Genomic DNA, 26,180 nt, shown 5'->3' on the forward strand with positions numbered 1-26,180 from the left:
ATTAGGGACTTCCCTGGCAGTTCAGTAGTTAAGACTCTATGCATCCACTACAGGGTCTACAGGTTCAATCCCTGGGTAGGAAACTAAGATACCATTTCCTTCACGCCATGTAGCACAACCAAAAAAAGAAAAGGAGGAGTTAAGGGGAGGAAGAGGAGTTATGCAAAAGCACATAGGTCTGAGGAAGCAGCATGTTGCCTTAGGCCTGGAAGATAGAGTACCCAGGGTGGGGAAAGTAGTGGTGAAGAATTAGGTTGAATAGGAAAGCCAAGATCTGACCATGAAGGCCTCGAATGTCTTAGTAAGAAGAGTGAATTTGTATACTGAAGACAATGAGAAATCATTGGATAGTAATTAGAGGAACATTTCTCGAAGTAAAAGTTGCTTGAACTAAGCACTGATTGATGGGTAGGATTCAAACTGATGGAAACAGAGGCCTGGGACACAGGGAGGGGAGAAGCATGAATACAGATCTCAGGGGTAGAAGTGAGCTCAACACTTAGAGGACTCATTCAGCTGCCACATGCTTCCGAGTAACCTTAGCGGACTGTTGTCTTTATTGATGATTCCAGATGGGGTTTAGGGTTAGGGCAACTAAGAGTGTAGATGGCATAAATCCTAATATTTACCTTCTTTAGATTGTTTATAGTCACATGGCCATCTATCTTTAGGTTCTTTCTCTTATTTTTGGAAATAGGGAATATGGTCCCTTTCTCATGATTATCATGTTCCATATTTGCCTGCAGAGTCACTGATGCTTTTATACGTTACAGTGAGCATGTCTTTTTGACAGCTCCTGCCCGGCACTGTGTATAGATACAGTGTTTCCTAAATTTAAAATCTATCACATGATTTGGTCTTGCAGGCTGGAGATCAGTGTGGATGGTCCAACCATACATCCCTTGACTGATGTGTGTATGTTTCCACAGGGTGTCACTGTCTGGGGAAGACATGGATGGACTCAGCTGCTCCTGACTTGATTCTTCAAAACCACCATCTCTGCAGTGGAACAGTTTCCCTTGTAATTTACTCCAAAAGTAAGTCAGTTCTAAAAGAACTTTTAAACTATCATTATTACAGTTTATTTGGTTTATTTTGTGCAAAGTTGTCTCTATGTCTCTCAAGACTGTTATATACCTTAAAAAACAATTTTGCTTTCCAGTTGGTTCCTTTTCCTATTTGACTTGGTCTCTATTTTTTATAATAGTGGTGAGATCTTAGATATGAATTGTTAGCATCATGTTGGCAAGGATGTCAGGATGTCAAGGTTTACATTTTTTGACTTTCTATTAATCCAGCTGTTTTAACCTCACTTCCCGCCATGGTCACTCACGGTGTTCTCCAGTTCCTGAGCTGTGCCTATGTTCCCCACATGGGTCTGCTTGCTGCTTGTTGCTTTATTTTTCTAATCACCCAGGATCCACCTTTCACTGCTGTATGAAGACAATCACCTCTCAGTCACTATTTTCCATCTTCTGAATAATCTTTGACCTCCAGCTCTTTGTCATTGTGGGTTTATGATTTAATGGATTCCAGGAGGGAGAAGATATATGTGCGTTTGTTCAATTTACCTTTTTAAAGTAGAAGGGTGTGATTGTTTTAAAGATTTATAGATGTTTGGTTTTAAAATAATAAAATAATTTGTTGATTATGAGTAAAGATAGTCTGAGACTGGTACACTGTGTTTAAACTTTTAAAACCTGGAGGTGAAGAAAATGTGAACATCTGAGATATGCTGGGAATGTGCTCTTTATGGTTTGGAAGGCATAATGGAAGTTTATCTTTAGAACAATCTCTTTGTTCTGGGATAGAGTCATCTTGGTTGTATTTCGTGATTCATTTTGTTGTGCTTAGGGTTACTCTAAGTGGTTTTGAAGCAAACAAAAAAGCAAATGCTTTTATTCATTTATTCGTTCATTCCCAACTTGGTGATTCATTCATCTGTTGGTTTACTTATACAACAAATACTTATTGAACCCTCATTCAGTGCCTTGCCTGGATTATAGGAGGGGAGGCAGACATCAGAGCTGTGTGCTTGTTATCAGGTTTCATAATGTGAAAAGCTGTGTCGAGAGGTTGGAGGGTGAGGAGAGCTGTGAAACAGTGGTTCTCCGCCAAGTCTGGTATCCCAACCAGGAAGCATCAGCCTCAGCTTCCAGCATCTGGAGATTTGTTGGAAGTGCCAGTAGTTAGAGCCCACCCCAGACACACTGCGTCTGAGACTGTGGCTGATCACAGCAACCTGGTTCGACTTCATGTGAGCTTCATGTGATTCCAGTGCATTCTAACATGTAAGAAGCCCTATCCTAAAAAAGAAAAACAGCTTTAATTTAAAAAAGGTCAGTTTCGATATGTGAACCGGGAAGTAAAGCTGTGTGATATTCTGGGTCCACAAAAAGGGGAGAGGAGATGGTGAAAACGAGCTCCGAGACAATGGGAATTTCCAAAGTCCATTAAAAAAAAAATCCATCCTATATTCAGACTTGATTTTTCTATTTAAATAGGGATGTGCTACTGTGTGTCTTCTGAAGGTTTCTGGGGTTATTTTTCAGTTCATTTTGTTGTGCTTTGGCACCCATTTGTTGGATACGGTAATCGGATCCTTATTTCATGGTATTTATGTTAAAACTATAGGTACCCCTGCTGTTGATGGAGCCAAGGGATCAGCTGTGAAGGCTGTCCCATCGCTGTCTGTCTTGCCGATGTCATGCTCATGGATAATGCTACTCTCAGTGTCACTCAGATATTCTCCTGACATTCATCTTGTAGCTTTTACTTTTCTGGGGTTGTGAGCGTCAGTTAATACGAACTGGATTGTCTTAGTGATCCTGGGATTTTGCTCATTTCAATGATGGTTGAACATGGATGAATATTGAATATACCTCCACTGTTCTCTTCCTTTGGTCATTTTTTCCCCCCAGAAGGCTGCTTCTAAGCTCATGTATATAGATACCTAGGGAACTTGTTCTCAGCCCTTCACTCATGTCCAGATATGCTCCTGTGTTTAGGTGACAGCCGTCACTCTGTTACAGGCATCAGTTGGGTCCGTTAATTGTGTGCAGCGACATCAGCTATATTTGACGGTGTTCCTTCCTCTGGTGTCTGGGCAGGCAACATGGCATAAGGCAAAGAGCCCTGGACTTAGCATCAGAGCTGCATCTAACATCTCCTGATTCCTGCAAAGCCATGTGGCCTAGGAAAAGATGTCCATCTCCCATTGCCATATTTGCAAAATTTTGTTATCTTATCTCTAAGGATCTTCCCTTTCTGACATCCTACGATTCTAGGTACACGGGTCACAATCTGTATAAAAACATTACTTGGGCTTTTAGCCATGAATATCATACTGATTGGAAAATCAGAAGTATCAGTGGGTTTGGAGTATTGGGAGGATGTTAGAAGTGGGGGATTTAATGTCTGTTCTTTATCCCTCCAAATCCCAGAAGCTTTTGTAGAAATCCATTTCCTAGAAACAAATAGTAGGCATCAGGGTCTCACTGCAAGCTCACTGTTATGTGGGCGGGTTTGGGTTTCTCTGTTGTCACTTGTCTATGGCAAATTCAAATACATCTTCAACCATTAAGATCTTTGTGATCAAAACAACTCTTTCATTTCCTTTCTGCCATTCTTCAAATGCAAACCACTTTGTATCACTTATGGCTGTAAACATATTCTTAAAAATAATGATTGTGTGTGTACTGGTCTTATTTTGCTTATTATACTGGAGATTCGGTCCTAGGAATCGAGCCTTGTTCATGTGGGAGACTGTTCAGCACGGTGTCTGACATATATGAGGTACATGTATGGAAGTTTCGCTTAATTAATAAATGTCTGAGTGTCATGTGGATAATGGTCTGTGGGCTGGTCTTAGTCCATGAACTTTTTGTGCCAATCCATGATGAGAGAAGTATAACATTTGAGGATAAGTTATAGAAACGTTTATAATAATTTGACATTGCTGCACCAGCAAAATATGTGATCAATACACTTATTTCACTGAATAGAGCACACAATGTATTTTGTACATTGACCTTTTATCCTACAAAATTGATAAAATCACTTATCTCCTCTAGTTTCTTTTTGGTAGATTCATTGGAATTCTTTGTACTCAGTCATGTCATTGGCAAATAAAGAAAGTTTTATTTCTTCCTTTTCAATCTGTGTGTCTTTTGTGTTTCTTTCTCTTTTCACTAAGATCTCAAGGATAATGTTGAATAAAACTGATGATAAGATGGAATATTCTTGCCTCAGTCTCCATCTAGAGAGAAAGCATTCAACCTTTCACCAGTAATTATGTTAGCTATGGCTTTTACCATAGATATCCATAATCAGATTGAGGACGTTTCCTCCGATTCCAGGTTTACTGAGAAATATTATTGTGAATGGATATTGAATTTTGTCCAGTGCTTTTCCTTGAAATCATCATGTGGTTGTTCTTTTTTGATTGTCAACATAGTGAGTTGCTTGACTGGTTTTCAAATATCAAAACAACTTTGCACTCCTGGGATCAGCCCTGGATGGTGATGATGCAGATATTTCTGGATTTGATTTGCCAAAAGTATGTCATTGATTTTTGCATCTATGTTCATGAGGGATATTGGTTTGTAGTTTCTCTTATTATATATCTTTGCCTTTTTTTTGAAATTGGGGTAATTCAGGCCTCATAAAATCAGTTGGGGAGTGTTTATTTTCTTCTGTGTTCTGGAAGAATTTTTGTGTAATTGGTATTATTTTTTTCCTTAAATGTTAATTAAAATTTAGAGTCTGGAGTTTTCTCTGTGGAATTTTTCAGCTTATGATTTTAGCTTTTAAGACTAAGACTATTCATATTTCTTATTTCATGAGCTTTGGCCATTTGTGATTTTTAAGAGACACTTGTTCCTTGGAAGAAAAGTTATGACCAACCTAGACAGCATATTATAAAGCAGAGATATTACTTTGCCAACAAAGGTCTGTCTAGTCAAAGCTATGGTTTTTCTAGTAGTCATGTATGGATGTGAGAGTTGGACTATAAAGAAAGCTGAGCACTGAAGAATTGATGCTTTTGAACTATGGTGTTGGAGAAGACTCTTGAGAGTCCCTTGGACTGCAAGGAGAGCCAACCAGTCCATCCTGAAGGAAATCAGTCCTGAATATTCATTGGATGGACTGATGCTGAAGCTGAGGCTCCAATACTTTGGCTGCCTGATGCGAAGAACTGACTCATTTGAAAAGACCCTGATGCTGGGAAAGATTGAAGGTAGGAGAAGAAGGGGACAATAGAGGATGAGATGGTTGGATGGCATCACCAACTCAATGGACATGAGTTTGAGTAAACTCCAGGAGTTGGTGATGGACAGGGAGACCTGGCGTGCTGCAGTCCACGGGGTTGCAAAGAGCCAGATACGACTGAGCGACTGAACTGAGCTGAACTGAACTGATTTTTCAGAATTTTCAGTTCAGTTCAGTTCTGTCACTCAGGCATGTCTGACTCTTTGTGACCCCATGGACTGCAGCATGCCAGGCTTCCCTGTCCATCACCATCTGACAGAGCTTGCTCAAACTCATGTCCATCGAGTCAGTGATGCTATCCAACCATCTCATTCTCTTTTGTCCCCTTCTCCTCTGACACTCATCATCAATTAAGTCTGTTTTTTCATAAAGTTATGATGAGTCCCTTACTATATTTTATAAAATATATTTTGAATATTTTGAGGATCTTATTGATGGTCTCTCTTGTATACTTAATTTTGATTATTCATCTTATCCCTTTTTTCTTGGTTTGTCTGGCTCTTGTTTTCAGTTTCTTAAAAAAACAACCTATGGTTTAATTGATATCATTATTGTCCCTGTGTTTTTTATTTCATTGACTTTCTACTATTATCTTTCTTATTTCCTTTTTCTGGTCTTATTTGCTATACCTCTATTTATTTTTAGTGGTTGCTCTAGTGTTTGCAATGTATATCTTGAACTTATCACAGTCTATTTTCAAGTAAAATTATGCCACTTCATGTATAATCAAAAACCTTAAAATTATGAACTTCTATGTGCTCTATGTTTTAATATACACATGTATAAACCCCATGATCTATTGTTATTGTCATTTAAGTGGTCAGTTACCTTTCAAAGAGATTTAAAGTTTTGAGAATTTTATTTTTATATTAACCTATATTTCTGGAGCTCTGTTTTTTTGAGTAGATCCAAATTTATATCTAATATTATTTTCCTTTCATCTGAAGAAATTTCTGTATCATTTCTTTTAGTGTAGGCTTAGAAACTGTCACTGGGCATAAGTTGGGTCAATCATAGAACTCACGTCTCTTCATTTTGCTTTTTTCAGAGGTCAGCTTCTGTCCTGCCTCTTTTCCAGTGCCTAATGTCTCAAAATATATTTCATGTGTTTTCCCAGCATTCTAGTTCTTTAAGACCAAAGAGTAAATATCATTCCTGTCATCCCACTGTAGCCTGAAGAGAAATTTCTGAATAAAGTACAGATCAAAAAGAATCTGTGATAGATTGGGAAAACAAAACAAGCACCACCTCAACAAAAACTGGACCTTCCCTGTAGAAGAACATTGTTCAATAAAACTTTCTGAGTTGATGGAAATGTTCTGTCTGTGTGTGTGTGAGTCACTCAGTCATGTCTGACTCTTTGCGACCCCATGGACGGTAGCCCGCCAGACTCCACTGTCCATGGAATTCTCCAGGCAAGAATACTGGAGTGGGTTGCCATTCCCCTTCTCCAGGGGATCCTCTCATTCTCAATCTGCGTTATTCTCTACAGTAGCCATCAGCAAACATGTGGCTGTTTCACGACTGAGTACTTGAAATGTGTAAGAATCTGTAAGAAATGTGAGTACTTGAAGTGTGTAAGAAATGCGTAAGTACTTAAAGTGTGTAAGAAAATTACATAGTAAAAACTTAATGGCCATTCTATTGAACAATTTATATCTAGAACCTTGAGAAAAATGTTAGCAAAACTGGAACAGGAAGAATGTCAGCAAAGGAGAACAAAGCTTGATTGAGGTCAGGAGGTAGATGTTTATCTTTTTAGGTGAAACAGAGTTGAGTGATGTGTGCTTAAGGCTTGTGCTGCAGAAGAAGATAGGAAAATCAGAGAAGACACAATGAAATAATACAGTAAGGGTTAAATTAAATAATGTTTCAAAAAGCACTTTGGATGGGTGTACCTGCCATTGCTGCTGATATTATTTCCCTAGTGATCTGAAATTCCCTGGTGGTCCAGAAGTTAGGATTCTGTGCTTTCAGGGCCAAGGGCCTAGGTTCAATCCCTGTTCTGGAAACTAGGATCCTGCAAGCCATGCAGCATGGCCAAAAAACAAAAAGAAAGAAAGAAAGAAAAGAAACCACTTTAGAAAACTCTAAGGAATATGCTGAGGTGTGGTTAAATTGTGGATGATTACACATTTCTACTTTATCCTTTCAGTATTTTTCAAATGCTTTCCATGAATGCTTTCCACTTCATCATAATAAAACCACAGTAATTTTTATAAATAAGGCCTTATAAATAAATAACTCCACCAGGTAGTAAAAAGTGGTGACACTGATGAAGTGCTTAACGATTCTGGTGAGAGGTTAGGAAGCTCAGAAAGAAAATTTTTAAGTAAAATATCAGAACCCTAAAAAAATATATCATTTCTCTAGTGATTGAACATCAAGGTGAGCAGTTGTGTAACAGGCATGACAAATGAGTTAGGGACATGTGCCTCAGTTCAAGTTTTCCCTGCCACTTGGCACTCTGGGGATTTCTGACCCCTGTGAAGAGTTTATGATGTCTGTATTGTGCCCCAAGGTACGTAAGGAGGTAGCAACTAAATTAATCAAGGCTATCACCTCTTCCAGGATGTTGAGAAACCTGGCATTTTTCTGATGGGGAGCATAGAAGACAAGGGGTAGTCTCGTCTTTCACAAGTATCTGTTGTCCAGAGTGATCATCCATAATGGCATCAGTTTTTGGATGCTCTATTCCTGAAGTTCAAATATTGAGAGGCTGACTTGTCAGGAACTGTCTTGCGTGCAGTTTTCATGATAATCGATAGCCTGTGCATGTGGAAAATATACGAGGGTCCTCCCAGTATGGTGGACAAGTCTGCAGGTCACGCATGAGTACTCAGTCATGTCTATCTCTTGGCAGCCCCATGGACTGTGGCCTGCCAGGCTCCACTGTCCCTGGGATTTTCTGGACAAGAACATTTGAGTGTCTGTAGTGACTTCAGGCTAAATCAGAGTTGAAGGGTCTGTTTTTCTCTTTGGATGCTGAATTACATTTGAGTGTCTGTATGGAAGTTTGATTGTGAGGTTATCATTTCAAGAAGGCCTTTTCATGATTGACCTATTTTTATGGGTCAAAGCATTAAAGAAAATAAGAGATAAATTGCATTGTTTTCCATCTGTGTCTTCAGTACAGCATATGTAATTCACTAGAAGATACATAAACACACAAACTTCTATTAGTCACTGTCAGGATATCGAAGAGCGTTCCTTGCTTGTACCTAGTCCACCATTAGTTTTAATCAGAAATATGGTGTGCTTGTGTTTTTCTTTGAAAAGTGCTTATCTTTAACACGCAATAAGCCAGCCTGTAGACATCAGTTACTGGATTGTAAGAGCACATTAGAGATTCTAAAGTGACTCAGGTAGGTCACAGAGGTACCTAGGGGTAGGACAAAATACCACAGTGAGTTCATCCACAGAAAGAATATGAAAAAAAAATCACACAGGAAACATCTTAAATAAGAAAGCTGGGAAAGGAGACTGGGCAGAACTGACTGGTGCAGAGTAGAGGACTGTGCTTGGAGGTGGAAAATGGGGTCTTTCCCAAGTTTTGTGGGAAGCCCAGTGCCAGGAGCATGAGTTCAGCTTGGATGCTCAGTCATTTCAGTCGTGTCTGACTCTTGGCAGTCCTATGGACTGTAGCCCACCAGGCTCCTCTGTCCATTGGGTTCTCCAGGCAAGAATACTGGAATGGGTTGCCATGCCCTACTCCTGGGGACCTTCCCACCCAAGGATTGAATCTGCGTCTCTTACATCTCCTGCATTGGTAGGCAGATTCGTTACCTCTGCCCCACCTGGGAAGCCCCTGTGACCTCAGACAGAGGGTCAACTCCTAACTCTAATTCCCAAGTTACTGGTTCTGGGACTTTGAGCTGGCATCTGGCACAGAGAAGCAATACTTCCTACTTTTAACAGTTTTATAAAAATCATGAGAGTTAGAGAACCATGCTCAATATTTTGTAATAACCTATAAGGGACAACATTATGAAAAAAATAGATATATATGAATAATTGAATCATTTTGCCATATACTTGAAACTAACACAACACTGAAAATCAACTATACTTCAATTTTAAAATAATAGTAGAAACCCAGTTTTTTTCTTTTTTAAAAAAAAGATCACTTGAGTTAAAGTTTGTGTAAACATGAGCCTGAACATTCAGGTTAGCGTTTGGATATGTCTTACGGGGCAGTCCTGCCGCAGGACTGTGTGTGTGTGTGTGCGCATGTGTGCGACATGGCATATGGGAGTTAGTTCCCTGACCAGGAATCAAACCTGGGCCCCGAGCCTTGGGAGCGTGGACTCAGCCCCTGGACCACCAGGGAGGTCCCAGACCTTTCTGGCTGAAGACAGACACAAAGAGTTGGACACAACTGAGCGACTTTCACTTTCACTGGGCTTCCGTGGTGACAGCTGGTAAAGAATCTGCCTGCAATGCGTGAGACCTGGGTTCGATGCCTGGGTTGGGAAGATCCCCTGGAGAAGGGAAAGGCTACCCACCCCAGTATTCTGGCCTGGAGAATTCCATGGACTGTATAGTCCATGGGGTCGCAAAGAGTTGGACATGACTGAGCAACTTTCACTTTCACTTTCTGTCCGAACCTTGGCGACAGGGTTGCGGCAGGGCAATGATAACACACTCCGCGGCAAGGGAGGTGCTTCGGTGACTATTTTTGTTTAAAGATACTGGGAGTGTCGGAGGACAGGTGTGATTTCAGAACCATTCACTGTCTGTCTGTTTCTGAGCCTCAGGAGATGGACTGCAATGAACAAAGGAGAGCCTAGTTTCACTGGATCATTTCTGAGAGGAGAAGACCTGCTTTGTTGTGACTAAGTGTTGTCCTTGTGCCAATGAACGGCATTTCCTCCTTCTGGATTTCTACTGGAGCGTGATGTGATGTAAAAAAAAAACATAGCAGCTTGATTGGTAAGGCACACCCATCCTTACGTGGAAACATCAGAAAGATGTCATGCTGTGCTGGCTTCACAGTCTGCATCATGTTAGCTAAGCTGCTGCTGCTGCTGCTGCTGCTAAGTCGCTTCAGTCGCTTCAGTCGTGTCTGACTCTGTGTGACCCCATAGAGGGCAGCTCACCAGGCTCCGCCGTCCCTGGGATTCTCCAGGCAAGAACACTGGAGTGGGCTGCCATTTCCTTCTCCAATGCATGAAAGTGAAAAAGTGAAGTCGCTCAGTCGTGTCCGACTCCTAGCGACCCCATGGACTGCAGCCCACCAGGCTCCGCCATCCCTGGGATTCTCCAGGCGAGACCACTGGGGTGGGTGCCATTGCCTTCTCCAGTTAGCTAAGCTAGTGGTCATAAAATAACATTTTCAGTACCTAAGGAAGCGGGAATTCCCTGGGAGGTTAGTGGTTAAGACTGCATTTCCATTGCAGGGAGCACAGGTTTGATCCCTGGTCAGGGAAACTGTGATCCTGTAAGCCACATGGTGCGCCCAGAAAAATAATAATAATAAATAAAAATGAAAAAAAAAAACCCAAAAAACTAAAGAGAAGAAGAAAATGATGGCCATCACAGCTGTGAAGGTGTTCATATGGTAGAGTGAGATATCCCTATAGGATGTCCAAAATTGCTTTAGGGTGTGGGATTTTTGAGGGCACCTGGGTTTACCATTATGGAGGGTCAGGGCATTTCTTTTCCGCAGGTTTTTGACTTAGATCGGTCTAGATTGGTGCAGCCTGAATAATGTGAGGACTCAATAATTGTAATCTCTTTTCTCTTCTTCCTGGAGACATTATACACTGGCAGCAAAGACAAAGATTTCTTTGCTCTAATTCCTATTCTACTGTTTCAGTTACCACCACCCCGCCCCTCCAAGATGTCCCCATAAGAAATTTTAAGCAGTTCCTCTCGTTTAAGAAGTTGCCAGATTGAAACACATCAGTAAGCCACACACAGCAGCTGAGGAAATCTGGTGAGGACAGTAAAGCGGAGTTGGGAGTCTTCTGAGTCTGTTTTCTGCTTCTATCTCTACCTAATTATATGGCCTCGAGCAAGTTATTTAATCTTTCAGGGCTCAGTTTTCCTGTTTGTAAAAGAGGGTGCTACATGACCTCCAAGCTCCTTTCTCTGACTTTCTGGTAGTTGCTCCACCTTTTAACTTCTCCGATTGAGGGTCAGGGGTCCCTCAGTAAGTGTCAGAAGAAGCTACCATGAAGGTTGTAGCGGTCCCAGTAATCTACTTAGACTGTATGGGAAATAGATGGGATGCCGGAGTGCTCAGTGAGTACTGAGGACACCTGTTTGAAATTCAGTGTTCTTTGGGGGTACTGGGAAGAGACAAGACAAAATGTGGGCTAAGATGCAATGGTGAAATCTCTCCCCAGTTTCATTTCTTTCATCTGAGTTGGGACTGGGGCTCATTCCTAGAAGTCTGCCTACTACTGTCAGGCAAAGTAAGCCAGTGATGATGTGTGTTTTACTTTTGTGCATAGTAGATGGTTAGCATTCCTACAGAATAGTAATAATTACCTTTTACTGATTGCTTGCCTAGTGTTGACCTAAAATAAATAGACTGCCTGTAAAATTGGGTTTATTTGGGATCAGTAGAGAATTACAGTTCGATGTCTGCAACCTTGGGGAGCCACATGCAAACCCCTGCATAGCAAGGGAAGGAGAACATTTTAATAGAGGAGGAAAGGAAGTTGGAGGGGACGGCTCCAGTATATACAGAGTCCATGGTTTGTCAGTGGCTGAGTCCTTGCCTGGAAAGAAGAGGTGTCTTTCCTTTTCCTGTCTAGCTCAGCTCTCTTTGCAGGGCCTGTGAGCTCTCCCTTCTGGTTCCCCAGCTCTGTTTAACTGAGGTTTGTGTTTACAGTAAGTCTCCTACAGATGACCCTGCAAGTTAGGAACTTTCAAAGATGTGAACACATTATAAACCTATTACAATATGATACTCTATAGCCGTTCTTTGGGTGCTTAGACCAACTTCGTTAGACTTACAAATTGGACTTACGAATGTGCTTTTGGAATGGAACTCATTTGTATGTAAGGGACTTACTGCATTCATTTTTGTATACCAAATTAGTCATAAGTCCAAAATGCTTTACATTCATTTTTCTTATTTAGTTCTCATGATACCCTGTGAAGTCAGATTCATTTTATAAATGGTGAAACCACAGTTCAGGGATGTTTGCTGCCAACATTCACATAACTGGCATAGAGCCAAGGTTTGAATCTGCATCTGTTTTGACCCTCAATGCTGGGCTTTTCTGTCGATTCTGTTAAGTCTGTGTCTGTGTAGCTCACACGCTGACAAGCCTCTCAGTGCAAAACATATCCACATCTTTGGGCAGTTTAATGGTAAATGAATTAATCAAAAATAATTAAACATCTCAAGCATATTAAATACAAAATAACTAGGACATGGTTGGCTCTCCACATGAATTCCTCTTGATGAAGCACTTTCTGCTGTGACAGAAATAAAATAAAGTCTCTTGGTAATTTGAAACATATATAGCAAATAATTCTACATTTATGTGGTCTCTTTTTAAAAGAATTGTATTTTAATTTTTAAGGTGCCATTTTAATATCTGTGCTGTAACTGATAATTATTTTGGGAAGAGGGCAGCTGGGGGGATTTCAGTAGCAGCACAAATAATTCTTTAATGCAACAGCTGCAAGGCTTAAGTCAGCCCTGTACCTGTCAGAGAGAAGCTAGTCTGTAGATATGCCTCCTGCTGCAAGGTCATTGGTTTGGGTCTAGTCAAAGTTGATCATGGAGGAAGGTCACCTTCACTTGATAGCTCCTTGGTGGCCTCCATAAATGAGATAGTGGACTTTATGCAGTTTCCTCCTGGGCAATCACCCAGGACTAATTCTGAAGGCTCTCACCACAAATGGGAGGACCTATCCGGGTGTAGGACACTTATCATTGTGTCCTTTCAAGGTCTAGACTGTGGCTAATTCTGATGGTGATTAGTATTGTTATTTTTATTATATAGTCACTCAGAGGCACCCAGCAGAATACCCGTTTGGATAAAAAGCACATTAGCGTTAGTTGCTGTTGGTCATGATGGCTAGAGGTGAGCATGGGAGTGAGCTTGAGGTTCATTGCTCCTCCACCCATCTCCTACCACACTTCAAAGTCCATCCCAGATCCCATCCCATCTCAAAGCTGTTTAGGACCAGCAGCCTGTGATGCCCTGGGAATTCCAGTTGTCTCTGCTGTCTGTGGATATCTTATGGCTCATTGTCATTCATGACTTCAAATTATTATGCGCTCTCATTTTGGATGCTCCAGTGGGAAATAGCAGTTAGGACATTAAAATCTTTCATAGGTTCGTTTTTACTCATAAACCTTGGCTTAACTTAAGCCTTCCAATATCCTAATTTGCACAACTGTGTTCCTCCAAGGAATCCTTCCTTGAGACCTTTTTTAATGTATCAAGTCCTGAAGTCACATACAGTAGCCACACCCCACCTGCTTTCTTACTGTTAGCATATATGAAACATCATATACAAGTGAGTATGCATTCTCTCAGTCTGCCTCCTTAATTATCCTACTCTGCTTACACCTTAAAATTCTTATGTTCCTTTGAGAAATAGGTGGAACAATGATTAATTAACTAAATAGCTTAATATTTAAATCTGTAATCTCCTAAATCTTCTGAAAGGTCATATAGTGAAAGCTATGGTTTTTCCAGTAGTCATGTAAGGATCTGAGAGTTGAATTATAAAGAAGGCTGAGCACCAAAAAATTGATGCTGTCGAATTGTGGTGCTAGAGAAAACTCTTGAGAGTCCCTTGGACTGCAAGGAGATCAAATAAGTCAATCCTAAGGAAATCAATCCTGAGTATTCATTGGAAGGACTGATGATGAAGCTGAAGCTCTAATATTTTGACCACTTGATGCGAAGAGCTGACTCAGAAAAAACCCCGATGCTGGCAAAGATTGAAGCAAAAGGAGAAGGGGGCAGCAGAGGATGAGATGGTTGAATAGCATCACTGATTCAATGGATGTGAATCTGAGCAAACTCCTGGAGAGTGAAGGACAGGGAAGCCTGGTGTGCTGCAGTCCATGGGGTCGCGAAGATCAGACACAACTCAGCAACAACAAATCTCCTGAGCACTTTCCCACCGTGGCCCTCTTTGATCTTTTAATCCCGAATACTTGTTTTCTTCTAATTACTGTGACTTCAGTTGTTCCTGTGTCTCAGTGTTTTTGTCTCAGATATGAATCCCTGGCTCTGTGTCTGTAGTGATGTCCTGTTTTACCTCAACTAAAAGCCTCTCCTGCTTAAATATTTATCCCACAGGTGAAATAACGTGTACTTGTACCACAGAGCTGGGCATAGCCTATGGAGTCGATAGGCAAGAGAGGAAGTTATAATAACGCAGCCATGGAAGAGTTAGTGGTGCTTATTTATAAATATACGTGGAATTCACTGAATAAATGAATGCTCTAATAGCACCTCTGTGAGCAATTCCCTCCACTCCTTCCCACTGGGCACACTCAGCCCTGAGGGAATCCAGGCCACTGAGAACTCTGACCTCATGTGCTCACTGAAGGGGGTAAAACCTCCTGATTCAACCAGTTGGTCCTAGACTCGGCTCCCACCTGTGTACCGGTTACTTCAGTGATGCAAACAGAATTTCTTAGGTGCTTGCATGGTAGGCCTGAATTTCTCTCTGCACCTAGTTGTAAGAAATGCTGCACTGTATAATTTTTCTAAATCAAATTAGTTCTGAGTTTATGCCCACGCTAGTCATGCTTGGGTGAAAAAAATCAAACTCAAAAAGTAATAATTTTGAAGACAGGTAGCTTAGGTGACTGTCTGTCAACTGAAGAAATGCTCTCTAGCCTTTCTTGTGGTCAGCTCTGATATGCACACGTCTCAAGGCCACCTGATCCGTGTACCATATGCAGACGTGTTATGCTGCCAGCTTGGGTGCAGGGATCGTGATGTAGCTCAGGTCTTTAGCATCTGGAATCCAACCTTGAAGACACACCAGGGAGGTCCAGGGTACGGTGAGGGAATTGGCCACAACTCTGTTTCCTCCCGCTTCTCAGGTTGCGCAGTGGTGAATAATCTGTCTGCCAGTTCAGAAGACACAAGAGACGTGGGCTCGTTCCCTGGGTCAGGAAGATCCACTAGATAAAGAAATGGCAACTCATTCCAGCATTCTTGTCTGAGAATTCCATGGACAGAGAAGCCTAGCAGGCTACAGTCCATGGGTCTAAAAGAGTCAGGCACAACTGAGCATGCATGCACAACAACCTGTTTCCTTCCCAGACTTTACATATTTCATCCTTCTCTAAACCAGGACACTTCCAAAGGTAAAAGGGAGCATGAGTAAAAACCACACCAGGAAAAGAGGCATAAACCAGGGTGTATGATTATCCTATGTGAGGTCTTCCTAAATGAATCTTTAGAAACACAATGTTGATTTCTTTATCTTGGAGGTGACGATAGGAAAAGATGTTGCCATTGGTTGGATCTTTCTACCAACTCATCCTTTTACATATGTGTGCCCTGGATCAAAAACCAATCCTCTTTCTGGGAAGGTTATTTTCCCTGGAAATGCATGGAAACAGAGAGGGAAAATGGCAACACTCTCCTGATCAGCAAGATCTACCAAAACTACTTTCAAGGATGTTGGCATAAAGGGTCTGAGAAGAGATTACTAAGGAGCAAAATGGCTAGAGGCCTGAAAGGCCAATTTATCTTGCCTAGAGGCTGTCATTGGAGAAGGCAATGGCAGCCCACTCCAGTACTCTTCTTGCCTGGAAAATCCCACGGACAGAGGAGCCTGGTAGGCTGCAGTCCCTGGGGTCGCGAAGAGTCGGACATGACTGAGCGATTTCACTTTCATTTTTCACTTTTATGCATTAGAGAAGGAAATGGCAGCCCACTCCAGTGTTCTTGCCTGGAGAAGGCCAGGGATGGGGTCGCAGAGGGTTGGACACGACTGAAGTGACTTAGCGGCAATAGCAGCAGAGGCTGTCATTGCCCTTTGCTTCATGCTATGCATAGGGAGTTAGCGGCTCCTGCATTGGGCAGTGAAGCTGCTGCATGAATACAAGTCTAGATGCAGCTCAGCTGAGATGCTCTCCGACTAGGAGCTTCCCAGGGCAGGAAATGCAAAAAGCCTCTCTTTCCAAATGCCATTAAGGGAGACTTGTAGGCACTCAAAGTTTTCACTTTAATAGAAAAAGCCTATCATCTTAGGAGCTTAAAACCATCTCCAAGGTGAACCCAGGAAAGGGCGGAAGTGTAGCTATTATTATAGCAATTTGTTCCCTACAAACAGCAGCCCCCAGGTGCACAAATGTGAGTAGTTAACTTGGCGCTTTTCTCTTAGATTGTTTTTTCCCAGAGTTTCCCATGGTGTCACCTCCGGGAGGGCAGAGCAGCCTTTTCCTGCCCTGTCGTCCCGTGGACAGCCCAGCACCCACCGGTTGCTGCAGGAGCCGTCTCTCCCCAGCGGACAGTTAGACGATCTGAGTGCAGAGAATGTCAGTCTTTAATCGAAAGAAATTAAAGAGAAACCTGATTATCCTACAAAGAGAATGTATGAAAAAGTCAGCACCCACCGCAGTCTTCCACAGGTTTATAGAGAAGAGTTTCTTTTTTTAAAAAGTTATTTTATTCAAGAATAGTTGATTTACAATGTTGTGCTAATTTCTGTTGTACAGCAAAGTGATCCAGTTATGCATATATATGGTTCATATTCTGTTCCATTATGGTTTATCACAGGATATTGAATATAGTTCCCTGTGTTATACTGTAGCTCCTTATTGTTTATTCATTTTATATATGATAGAGGATACAAACTATCTGCTAACTCAGAAGTCCCCTCCCCCAACCCCCTCTCCCTCTTGTCAGCCACAAGTCTGTTTACAGAACAGTTTCTGGATCATGCTGGTGACACTTTTGAGGTGAAGAGTTGATTCAGATGCTTTTGCAAATCTAGAATATTTTTATTTTTTAGGGATCTGAAAATATGTCTGCATTTCTTTTGTTTACAGGTTGAAAAAAAAATGAGATTTTCTCCTATATTGCCTAAGAGATGAAAAATATATCTTCTTTTTGCTTTTAATGTCCAAAGTGAAAAGTTAGTCAGTCAGTTGTGTTCGACTCTTTATGACCCCATTGACTATAGCCCACCAGGCTCCTCTGTCCATGGAATTCTCCAGGCAAGAATACTGGAGTGGTTGCCATTTCCTTCTCCAAGGGATCTTCCCGACCCAGGGATCAAACCTAGGTCGCCTGCATTGCAGGCAGATTCTTTACCAACTGAGCCACCAGGGAAGCCACTTTTAATATCCAGGCCTCCAAAAAATCACATATTCTCAGATTCTTATTTGGGGCTTTTATCTTCTCCTCGTCCCCAACAGAGGAGACATTTGCACATTAGGAGGAAAATTTTACTTCATCATAATTAAATATATTCAAGAGGAATTTTCTGTATTTCAAGGAAAGAATGTTAAATGTGAGCTCAGGGAGGGTGTTGGTAGTGCTGGGTTTTATTTCCCTAGCCTGTAACAAGGAGTATGAAAAATATTGATTTGTTCCTGAGAGATGCTGGAGAACTTAATTAAAGTTGTTTAAATACTTTGGAATCTTTTGATAGAAAGAAACATATGAAAGTGCAATGTGCTTTCATTTAATGTGAACTTTTCAGAAACCAGAAGGAAGCCTTCCCACACCCCACCCCATTTCAAAACAATATACTGGCGAGGATATCTTTTCAATATCCAGGTCTATTTGGTTGTGATAAATATAGTCTCTGACCTTTAACAGATGTAAAAGGGAAAACAGAGAAATTGGACATGCTGTGATGGCTATTGCCTGTTTTGCAGAGCTTCTCAGCATATTGATCGGCTGGCAGATGCTTCCAAGAGCTGGTCTACAACTTAGAAATCCACCACATTGGGGGACGAGAGTGTGGGCTTCTAAGACTGTACACAAGATAAGTCAAAGGGAACCAAGACTGCACAGCTTCACTTGGTGACAAAAGACCAGCAGGAAGCTTTGGCCGACTTTTGGCAGTGGACAGACAATTTCCTCTCCGTGGTTTTTTACACAGTGCAAAGCCTATGTATCCCCACCTCAAAACAGTATATGTGATGCCGAAGCAAGCACTCCCCACCTCATAACAGGCCCTGGGGGTGGGGGGACATTCTTAGCTGATGCCTCCAGGAGCATGCTAATCTTCTGCTAAGAAAGTCAGTATGGAATTTGACTGACAAGACCTTGACTTCTTTCCATCACCCTGTCAAGGACTTGATGGATGCACTTTCTCCTCTTCCATTTCCCGGAGTTCTTTCACTGGCATGTGTCTGCTTAATGAAGTTGTTGAAGCACTGTCTCCTAACCTTCACCCATGGGAGACCTGGACATAGTTCCATACTCATTGAAAAATTCCTTTCTGGCAAGTCAGGCCCTGATGATGACTTCTTGATTGGGTTATAGTAGAAAGCTGTGCTTGGAGTTTTTGCAAGGGGCTTGGCAGGTGGCACTAAGTGGTAAGAACCTGCCTGCCAATGCAGGAGACCTAAGAGTCATGTTTGATCCCTGGGCTGGGAGGATTCCCTGGAGAAGGACATGGCGGCCCGCTCCAATATTCTTGCCTTGAGAATCCTATGGACAGAGTAGCCTGGTGGGTTGTGGTTCATAGGTTTGCAAAGAGCCAGGCACGGCTGAAGTGACCTGGCACACACAGCACACAGCCTGCTTCCCTGTGTGATCACAGCGTGAGCTTTGCTTTCAGGGGATGATGGAGTCGGGGCTCTAGCAGGGGAGAGGAAGATTTACACGTGCTTCATGGCCTTGATTCACCTGAGGGGGCTGTAGGAGTATAGTCACACACTGGACTGAAGGTGGAATAAGGGAAGTGATTTCTATCATTCTTGGGTGACCTCCCCTTCTTCCTTGGTTTATCTCCTAATGAAGGGAAACTTCAACTGTAGGCTCAACCACCCCATTTGTTGTTTTTGAGGCAATCTCATTAGGCTTCAATTTCCTGTGTGGTGAGATTGGCTCAGTTCATGGCGATTTAAACTGGCCTGGACCACCTGCATGAACTTGTTGGTCATTGCACTGTAATCAGCCAGCTTTGTCACTTTTACTACAATTATGGCCTTATCCTCATTGTGGAATTTCAGCTGGGATTTTTAGTATTTGAATCTTGGCTTTTCCCACTGAAAGGGATTTGGTTATTCCTCTAGCCTCAGTTGGAGTAGGTAATGGCATCCCCTTTCAGTATTCTTGCCTGGAGAGTCCTATGGACAGAGGAGCCTGGCGGGCTACAGTCTGTGGGGCCACAAAGATTGGACATGACTGAGCGACTGAGCACGCTAGCCTTAGTGCCTCTGGGTATCTCTTGTGATTATTTTGTGCCCACTTTTGCTCATGGAAACTCGAACGCACGTCCAACCCTGAACTAACCTCCCAGTGGGCCATCTGGGCAATTCCCTGTTGAAAAGAACTTTTGTGAACAAAAAAAGGAACTTTTTTGAGATTTGGGGTTCCTGGAGTTCTGATAGATTCTGGGTACTTAAGTGCTCATTCAGTACATTTTTCTCTTACTTTCTGCCATGATTGTTGAGCTCATGCAATGGCTAGCTTTTCAGTTCCCTAAGCTGCAGGCACCTAGAGTTCTGAACTTTTGTCAGCCTGCTTCCTACAGGAATAGATTCTTCTAATCCTTTTTCTTTCCGAAGCTGAGTGGTTTCTGATTTAACTTAGTGTTCTTGTACTTTTTCTGCTGCTGAAGAGTATTGCATGTTATAGACAGATCACAACTTGTCTTTCCATTGATGTGTTGTTTCTGATTTTGTTGTATTAAGAACCTCTCCATCCATTTTTGTGCACTGTTTCAGTGGGATACATACCTGGAGTCATAGGGTATGAATAGTGTGACAGATAAGTGCTGAATGGCCTTCTTAACAGGCTACAGTCAGTAAAGCTGCCCCAGAAACTCTCAGAAGAATCTGAAAGACACTTGCTGTTTCATCCCTTGCACTGCTTTCCCTCTATGTGAGGTTAAGCTGCTTCCTTTGTATCCCGTGGATCTTAACTGAAATGTGACCTCCCTAAGGCACGTTTCCTGACCCCCACCTCTCCTCCATCACTCTCTTTCATGTCAACATGCCTTACTTTCCCCACAGGAATATTAATACACTGGACTTGAAATGGTCTAACTAGGTTACTTATTTTTATGTGCATGTTTTCCTCTCTTTCCATCCAGTGGAAAGCATACTTCCTAAGAGAAGAATTCGTCCCTGTATCCTCCACACCTCGATAGGGGCCGGCACTTAGGAGGTGTTCAGAAAATAACTGAAGAATGACTCATTTCTCCATGCCCTTCCTGACATGAGTTTTATTTCTTTCCAAACATGTTAAGAGCATTTACTATTGATTAGGTACTGTTTTACGCACATTACACATGCTAACTAATTTAATGGCCATGACAACCTTGTGAAGTAGTTACGATCTCCATTATACAAATGAGAAAATAGACCGGGAGAGGCTGAGTAATTTGTGCAGGATTTGGAGGCTAATCAGCTATGAAGCTGGAATTCAGACTCAGGCAGAACCACTCTGATGTCTCTGCATGTAGCGTTACACTGTCCTGCCTGTTTACTTGAAGAAAAGTGGTATCTCATCGTTCTTTTATTTTTAATTCTCCTGCTTACTGATAATGCTGAAGTTCATTTCATGTCTTTATGAACCATTTATAAATCCCTTTTTTGTGAGCTGTTTTTTGATGTGTGCTGTTTGTTGATATTATTATTATTATTTTTAACTTCCTTTTTCCTCTATCTCTCCCTCCATCCCTCCCTTCTTCCCATTTGTTATCCTTGTTATATAGGGAAAGAAACTTTTGAATAATTCTATTTATTAAATATATGTATGTAAATATATATTTCAAGTGCATCACATGATAATGTGGCATATATATATATGTGATTATTATAAAGTTTATTAATATATCATCTCCTCACATAATTACCGCATTTTGGTGATTAGTGTGCCTGAAATCTGCTCTCCTAATACAGTATTTGTCTTTCCCTCTCTGGCTTATTTCACTTAGCATGGTGTCTTTTTTTAAATTAATTAATTAATTTTAAGTGGAGGTTAATTACTTTACAATATTGTGGTGGTTTTTGCCATACACGGACATGAATCAGCCACGGGTGCACTAGTGTCCCCCATCCTGAACCCCGCTCCCACCGTCCTCCCCACCCCATCCCTCTGGGCTGTCCCAGAGCACCCGCTTTGAGTGCCCTGCTCCATGCATCAAACTTGTGTTGGACATCTATTTCACATATGGTAATATACATGCTTTAGTGCTATTCTCTGAAATCATCCCACCCTCGCCTTCTCCCACAGAGTCCAAAAGTCTGTTCTTTACATCTGTGTCTCTTTTGCGGTCTTGCATGTAGGGCCATTGTTACTGTCTTTCTAAATTCCATATGTATCAGCTAATACACTGTATTGGTATTTCTCTTTCTGACTGACTTCACTCTGTGTATTAGGCTTCAGTTTCATCCACCTCATTAGAGCTGACTCAGATATGTTCTTTTTTATAGCTGAGTAATATTCCCTGTGTATATGTACACAGCCTCCTTTTCCACTCCTCTGCCGATGGAGAGCTAGGTTGCTTCCATGACCTAGTAGCACGAAGTCTTTCAGTTCATCTGCGTTGTCACAAATGGCAGGAGTTCCTCCTTTCTCATGACTGAATAGCATTCCATGTGTATTCTTCCTTTTGCATTCTTGCCCCAACAGACACTTGAGTTGTTTCTATACCTTTCTAGTGCATAGGAATGAATATGTGGGTTGACTTTGACTCTGATAGGTAAAATAAATAAACACAAACTTGGGGGTAGGTTCTTCCAGCAAATGTGCTCAGTCCTGATGGTGTAATCTTTAACTAGATATTTGTTGCTATTTAAGCCATAATTAAATTTCATTTTTGCAGGATTGTTCTATTTTTACCACAGTTAATAAGTAAATACAACCAATTATTATCTCCTTGGATTTAAAATTGATGAACTAAAGTATTAGGCTTACTTTGAGTTAAAAAAAGAAAACAAACAAATTCCGGAACTTTCAGATGAGCCAAAAGGATTTTATTTGTATGCAGTTGGTAATTTGATTTTCAAGACAAAGAAGCCAGATATTTGGAGGAAAAAAGTAGGCAATTATCAGCAGTAAAAATACATACAAACATTTCTGTTATTACATACTGTAGGGCAGATGTATCTGCAAATTTGATTTATCTTAAATTTCATCCACTTAGATTTATGCACACCTGTTTATTGAGTATAACCTGCTTAGCATGTGCTATGCATATGCCCAGAATACAAAAATATGTAGACATTTAGAGTATTTGAGTTTCAGTTCACAAATCCAGGTGGATAAGAAATTGACCACTTTTAATTTTCTTTGAATCAATTTAATATCTGGCTTGAGTCCTGTCCCTGCTGTATTGATAAGAAATTCAAGGTTAATATGCCTGGGATTTCCCTCATCCTGCTCCCATGGGTCACACCATACGCAATTCCGAGGCATCTGTAATGAAGGGATGCTGGAGGGAGCCTCCAATTATTAGGTATCTATGTGGTGAGAGAGATCTCCTCCCTGTTTGCATGGCGCTGTTAGGTCCTTCCCCCCATGCACGGGAGGAAAGACTCTTAGGAGGCTGGAGACACTGGTGCCTAAGTGGTTGTCTTGGACTTTGCTGCCAGCCCTCTCTGGGGACCCCGGTCCCACAGCTCTGTAAGCCACAGACTTTTGTCCCTCTTCCGAATAGTCTGGGGGAACACCTTAGTCTGGAGAAGTGTCTGTCTGCCTCTTGCTTCTTCTTACATACCCTGCTAGCCCATCCCATTTCCTTGCTGCAAACTATAAGGTACTCTCTAGGGCTAGGCTATTGAAAAGAAAAGTGAAGATGTAGGGTGCCTCTGTTTTTGGCCCAGCCAACACCTCCCTTGAGGCAATGATCAGGATCCCTTCTTTATCTACCTGTGGACCTAGTTGAGATCAGCACAGTATTTCAGGAACTGTTGTAATTACTTTCTCTCTGGTCCCATTTCGTTCTCTCTCTCCTTGTCCTCTAAGCCTAATCATCTCATCCATAGCTGCAAAATTACTCTTCCCAAAGATTATCTTCAACTTTGTGATCTCTGGTTCCAAAATCTTTCATATTTTCTAATTAATAATAAAATTACGTCCCTACACCTCAAATATTTGAAATCTCCCATGTAACCTTTACATGGCTGCTAAAATTAAAATGTTCCTTCCCATGTGTTTTATGTCCCTTATGCTCCAGCCAACTGAAAAGCAACTTAACATGTATGCCTTCCCCTTTTATGTCTTGGTTTTCAGTGTTCCTTTAATAAGAAAGGCCCTTTTCCTTTCATGCTGCTTTCATTTTTAAAATTAATTTAAAAAACTGAACTATAGTTGATTTATGATATTGTGTTAGTTTCAGATGAACAGAAAAGTGATTCATATATATATGAATCGCTCAATCATGTCCAACTCTTTGTGATGCCATGCACTGTAGCCCGCCAAGCTCCTCTGTCCCTAGAATTCTCCAGGCCATTCCCTTCTCCAGGGGATCTTCTCAACCCAGGGATTGAACCCGGGTCTCCTTCATTGAAGGCAGATTCTTTACTGCCTGAGCCACCAGGCAAGGCCACATCCTTCTTTAATGAAGTAGAAAAACTTCTCCAACCACCAGCTTGGGAGCAACTATGATTTGTTTTATAAATGAGATATTTGGGGTAGATCTGAGCCCAGACAAAATGATAAAGAAAATCACTATTGCCAATTAAAATATTTGTCTGTTTTAGCGTGTGTTTATCTATTGGTCCTTCCTCTAGCAGGGACAGTTTACCTATTCATAAAAGGAAGCCTAGTCCCAAATCATTTAGATAAATAGTACTTCTGCGAGCATTGTGCTCACATAACCTCTCCTGGGGCTTTCTGGGTAGCTCAGCTGGTAAAGAATCTGCCTGCAATGCTGGACACCCCGGTTCGATTCCTGGGTTGGGAAGTTCCTCTGGACAAGGGATAAGCTACCCACTCCAGTTTTCGTGGACTTCCCTGGTAACTCAGATGGTAAAGAATCCACCTGCAATGTGGAAGACCTGGGTTCAATTCCTGGGCTGGGAAGATCCCCTGGAAGAGGCATGGCAACCAACTCCAGTATTCTTGTCTGGAGAATCCCTGGAGAATCCCTGTGGACAAGAGGAGCTTTTGGTGATCCTTCTGTGGTTGGCCAAGACTGAGTGGCTAAGCACAGCACAGCCTCCCATGGAAAGCCTTGCAAACGCACTTTTAGAAATTTCTCCTTTCTCCCATGGCACCATGAAGTGCACTGAGATTTAAATTTTCTTTCATTCTGTCACTTTTAAAATAAAATCTTTTTTTTTTTTCCCCTACTGAAGAATAAACTGTTCGATTGCATTTGGACAACCTGGATTCTAATAGTTTTCACAGGTCATTAGTGTATCTGACTGAATTAAATATTGAATGTGTCAATCCCTTTATGTTCTTCCTTCTGTCAATACTTTATAACTCTCCTGCCCTGTCTGGAAGGGCTAAAGGAATTGGAGAGACTTGAAGTAAAGAATGGTCCAGTAATACACTGTTGCTTCACAGTCTTCTCCTTGTCTAAATGCTACATTGATTGTAGCACTTGAAGTGTTGCCGCATTTAGCAATACAGGCTTCACATGACTTGCTATTTAACTTGTAGGAAAAGAGCCCAGCTCTTTCTCTCTCTCCTTTCCTTCTTGTGTGTTGACTGAAATAGCAAGTGTCATAACCAACTTGTCTGTTTACTTTCAGCCCATTGTTTTGGGAAGAATGGGGAGAAAACTGACTAGCATTCAGAAACAGCAGTCAAGAAAAGCACACATATGTTTTTCTTCTTATATATCAACTTGTTTAATCAGAGCATTTGTACTTTGATGTATTATTATTATTTCTCTCTATGGGAATTGATTTGTAATGTTACCTAATCAGTGTGGTTCCAATTTTAATCTTGGAGCTGGGTAATAAATATAAGACATTAATTTCCATAAACCATATATAGTTGAAGGCTTCATTTACATAGTGAGCAATTTAGGCCTATAAATTCTAATGTATTTCTCTTCCTTTTGGGTTTCTGTTTGCATAACCTTTTTATAGCTCTGGAAAACCATAATGCTGCTCAATGCTGACAAATTTCTTGCTGTTGTCCATTGCATAAAAATGTGTTGTAAGTAACTCTGTAACTCTCCCTCTGTAATTTTTCTTCTTTCTTTCTCATTCTCCATTGAGGATAATTCCCTTTTAAGGAGCTGAAAAATTCCATTTCTTTTCCCTACCAATTTCAGCATCTCACTTGGCAGTTTTGTGTAGCCTAGTCTATGGTTCTGGTAGAGGTGGTAGCAATATAACTCCATTTATACCAGGCAGGACAATTCAGCTGTAAGAAAGGTGCAGGCTCAGCAGCTGTAATTGACACGACCTTTTTCTGAAAGAGATTAGGAGCTTGGGACTGGATATAATTGAGAATTTGTTGTTCAGTGGCCAAGTTCTGTCTGACTCTTTGAGACCCCATGGACTGCGGCACTCCAGGCTTCCCTGTCCTCCAGTTTCTTCAGGAGTTTGCTCAGATTCAAGTCCATTGGGTCGGTGATGCTATCTAACCATCTCATCCTCTGCCTCCCTCTTCTCCTTTTGCTTCAATCTTTCCCAGCATCAGGTTCTTTACCAGTAACTTGGCTCTTCACGTCAGGTGGCCAAAAGTAGTGGAACATGTAAACTGAGTTTCTCAAGATGATGTTAGGATGGATTAAAGATGTTAAAATGGAACATCTCATTTCAGTGGAAAAAAAGAGAGAGAGAGATTTAACACATAGAAAATAGAATAAACTTC

The sequence above is a fragment of the Muntiacus reevesi genome, chromosome 10 (genome assembly GCF_963930625.1).
Source record: "Muntiacus reevesi chromosome 10, mMunRee1.1, whole genome shotgun sequence".
In the NCBI taxonomy this organism is placed as follows: domain Eukaryota; kingdom Metazoa; phylum Chordata; class Mammalia; order Artiodactyla; family Cervidae; genus Muntiacus; species Muntiacus reevesi.